Source organism: Silene latifolia, chromosome 6, assembly GCF_048544455.1.
Source record: "Silene latifolia isolate original U9 population chromosome 6, ASM4854445v1, whole genome shotgun sequence".
NCBI lineage: Eukaryota > Viridiplantae > Streptophyta > Magnoliopsida > Caryophyllales > Caryophyllaceae > Silene > Silene latifolia.
This window is the reverse complement of record NC_133531.1, coordinates 486,628-491,432: the sequence shown is the minus strand read 5'-3', so window position 1 is coordinate 491,432 and position 4,805 is coordinate 486,628.

Genomic DNA, 4,805 nt, shown 5'->3' with positions numbered 1-4,805 from the left:
AACAACAACAACAACAACAACAACAACAACAACAACAACAACAACAACAACAACAACAACAACAACAACAACAACAACAACAACAACAACATAGCCTTAATCCCAAAAACATCTGGGGTCGGCTGACATGAATCATCCTTTAGAACCGTCCATAGGTGAACGCACACCTCAAAAAGCGAATTGTCGTAGTAGCAGGCGCTACCATTGGATACATGAGTTAAATAGTTTAGAATTTAAAATGTGTACTCACTACGCTAAATATGTTATTTATGATATACATTACTTTTTAGGAACCTATGGTGGTGAAAGTAATTGGGGTAGGCTAGCATATAATGAAAAAAATACCCATTTATCAAGATTACACATATATGACTGATCATTTAAATTTAAATTCCATTATAATATGTTTATTAAAGTGTCTATTTGTTCGGTCCAATTTTTTATAACTATTAATTATCAACCTAAATGTGATCTCGTTTATTGAAATTATTCGATCATTACTAATTATAAAACCCTTTCAATAGTATTAAACACTACATAAATACGAATTTTAGGCATGTAATTTATAACTAGTTTAGATCCCGCGCAATAGCTGCGCGGTATACATTAATGTTTTTTCTTTGTAATGTATTAATTATAAATAGTATAGACCTCATGTATTGTATGTACGGTATCCATAGAGTTTTACTTTTCGGTAGTATTATTTATGGAATTTAGATTGACAATTTATTTATTTTTCATGTTTCTCATCATTGTATTTTAATTTGAGGAATAAAAATTAAAATTGTAAGAATTATTGAATTGAGTATTTTTTATGAAAGTTTTCTTTTTTAAGAAATAAATGATGTTATTTTATAAATATTTAGTTATTTACTAATAACATTTTTTTCAGCCACAACTTTTTATCATAAAAAGTCAATGAATTTTTATCATAAAGTTCTTTTAAAAAAGAAAAAATATTTACCATAAGAAGTCAGAGGATAAATTTGTGCATAATGTGAAATATTGAATGTTGTAAATATTTAAATCTAAAAGATTATGTCCATTTATAACAAATCGTGTCCATATCTATAGTATATGCTAAAAATGTGAAATATTGAATGTTGTAAATATTTAAATCTAAAAGATTATGTCCATATCTATAGTATATGCCAAAAATACCAAGACCTATTCTAGAAAATATGTTTAGGCGGGAAAATTTAGAGTTTCGCCTATTCTTTTAGTAAATAGGGGATTTGACGCTATTACTACCCTTCTCTTTCGACTTTTGTTGGCTTTGTGTTAAAACTAAAGGTAAATAATTGTTCGAAACGAAAGCAGTATAAAATAATTTAATTAGGATTATCATTAAACTACTACTATAGATAGAACTATGTTACAACCAGGTTAGCTTTCGTTGGCTTTTGAGTTAAAATTAGGATTATCAATTCGGTAAGAGTACATGCATGTTGATGTCGATTTGTAATTTTTTTGGGATTAATGATAATTTTAGCGTGTTTGTGACTTCTTAGTTTCAATTTGTTTTCGCTAATTAAAGTCCTCTAATATTTTTTTCAAAATATTTAATTTAAATATTTTCGCTTTGTTAATTTTCCAAAAAGAGATATTTTTTTCCGTTTTATGCAATAATTAGTCCAATCCTAAAAAAAAAAAAAAGAATCGCCATCTTTTTTTGGTTATTATTAAGTCTTATGTTTGCCTTAATTCCCAATATTTTTGGCAAGTACAATTATTTTAGAATCGCCATCTCACTTGCATTTGTAATATGGGCATTTTTCTGCCAGTTATTCATTCAACCCTCACTGATTTGGGTCTTTTCACTACAATCGCATCTGTGTGTTTGACTGTTCTATGGAATAACATCCTATGTTTTAAAAGTCCCTATATTCAATGAAGTTTTCTCATGTTAGGCCTAAGGCTTATTGAGGGTCTTTTTTGGTTCGGGGTGTGGTTGGCGGATATAAATGAAGAAACTCAAATCTATGGCGGGATATTGTCATACTATCGTTTGGTCAGCATTCAACCTCAAGATGTTGTACTTTATGATCCTCAATATATGGAGAGTTGATGGAAATCTTTGGTAGTGTGCCCAATTGGGATTGATTGAATGAGATATATAGGTTTGAGCCGTCTACCGATGTGGATTTCCTTAGTGATGCCTTAGTCCGTGATATGCTTATCTCGTTGTTGGGTGGTCTTCTGTTGATAGTTTTCCTCGTATACTCATATGAAAGAGTTTTTCGTAAAAAATTTAATGGTACTATTTTTATATTTTTTAAACAAATATATTTTTGTACATATTAAAATCAAAGGAACCTCGTAAATGCAAAACGTCATATATAAAGAAATGGAGGGAGTATAACATATTATTACACAATTAAATTAATATGATATTGTAACAATAAAATATTTAAAGCTTATTTATATTTTTAATTTATATGTCTGTACAATTTTACATGAATCTTAAGCTAGTAAAAGATGATAACATTTACAAACGTTATAATAGTTATAGTGATATAATGTGATTTTTTTTTTTGCGAGATAATTTATTTTTCAATAAAATCGTAAAATCAAAATTTAGAATTTGCTTTGATGTCTAAATATTGTTTTATAAGTTACTTTAAAGCTAAAAAGACAAATTTTAACGTTTGTAGTGGTCTAGTTTGTATTTAATGCTACAAATTAAACAATTTTTTTTTTGTTTTTTTTTTTTTGAAAGGGAAAGTTTTTTTTTTTTTTTGTTTTTAAATAACAAATAATAGTATGACATGCTAAAAATGTTTTAAAAGAGAGAATGATGTTATAAATTGTTTTTTTTTTTTTTTGTCTTTTGCTAATAAATGACTTGGTGATGTAGAGGTGAGTTGTGTAGATAATATAAAATGTTGATGTGGCATTAGAATAGATGTTATTTTGTCTTTTTAGACTTGTCTACTCTTCTTGGTAGTTAGTATTTTTATTTGTTTATTTTTTGGTAGTTAATATTTTAATCTCTTCATTTGTTTAATATATTGACAACGATTTACTTTTTTTTAGGTATTTAATATTTTAATTTTTCATTTATTTACTTTATATACAATGATTTTTTTTTTGTTCTTCTGAATGAGATGAATATGAACTAGTTTTATGACCCGTGAAATTACGGGGCTAACTATGTTATCGATAATGTCATGCAAACCCGATTTTGCGATCGCACTAGGCTTAAGAACAAAATAAACTTGTAAGAAAAAAAAATTATTAATCAATACGTATAGTGTTATAATAAATCATCAAAGTATAATTATTGTTATGTATATGACCACAATTTGTTAAACGTTTGCTACGGTTTATTAGTATTTTGCCACGGATATTGCTAAGTTTGTTAGTGTTTTTGCAACGGTTATTGTTATTATTGTTTTATATATTTTTTTCTTTTTTTATTATACTACTTCCGTCTTGATGATTTTTCTACCATTTATTACTCTCTCCTATTTTCTTATATCTTCCCCTTTCTTTTGGGCACAAAAATTAAGAAAGGGGAAGAAAGAAGGAATAAAGTAGAATAAAGTATTGTAAGTGGTGAAATTTATAGGTGAGAGAAAATAATAAAGAATGAATGATGAATAAAGAATAGATAAAGGAGAGTTGTTGGTTTTTTAGGAGAGAGAAATTAATAAAAAAATGAATGAAACTTACCAAAAAAGGAAAGAGGGAAGATAATCAAACTTGTGTGAAAAAGGAAAGAAGGAAGATATAAGGAAATTGGAGGGAGTATTATTTTATTAAAAACAGTTGATTTATCTAATTAATTCAACTTAAAAGAAAATTTTCAAAATAGAAACTTCTATATTTTTATTCGCGAATTATAATTAAAGGTAGATTGAATGATTAACATTGTTTTAAAAGAATAGAAACTTGAGGTTCTATTTTTTTTTTTTATCATTTCTAATACCGGATTTGTTGCTGTCAGTGTACTATCTAATCTATCATTTTCTCCAGCAAACTCTTTGTCTCTCGGTATTTGTCACACAACATTCACCAATTCTGAAAACTTTGGTATTTATTAAGTTTATTTTTTGCTTACTTTCCAAATATTTTTAAACAATATCACTTTATGGGATTTTTAGTGTCAATTATGTCCGTATAATGGTCGTTTTGAATACAACTATTCTTTCAACCTTTGACAGACCTCGGCATATTCTCTTGCGTTTCTTGAGTGTGTTGGACAATTGTCTGGAACTGTATGCAATTAATTCCATAGTGATACGTCCAATTGTTTAGTTTGGTAGTTGGATTGTGTGGACACAATAGATTATATTGTTGGGGTGCTTGGTTAGTAGAAAAATTTGAGTAAATCCTTATTTATGGGCCAGTAGAACCTAGTTACCGTGTTGACCGTTCCAAAAGAAGAGTTTGAGACATATGACCCACAATCTTTGTTTTACCTCAAACTCGGACACACAACTCCCTTGATGACCCTCGTACCCTATGCTAGGTATAGGGGGTGATACGAGAGATTATGATTTAATGTTCCAACTCTTGGGAGTGTCTAAATACAGTTGGAGAGATAATCGAAGAAGGTGGATATGTCTTCCAAACAACTTTAATTCTTCTATGGTAGAGTCTACATTACTACAAATATAGGCAATAACAACGCCCCTTGTACAATACATATTAACGCAAAAACGTAATAACGTTGTTAATGGAATTATTTTATTTTCGCGAAATTCAGTGAAAAGAAATAATAACGGTTAAAAGAAAAAGAATCATTATAATTCTTTATAGCAACGGTTAGATAAATTAGAACCGTTGTCATTAATGAAGTA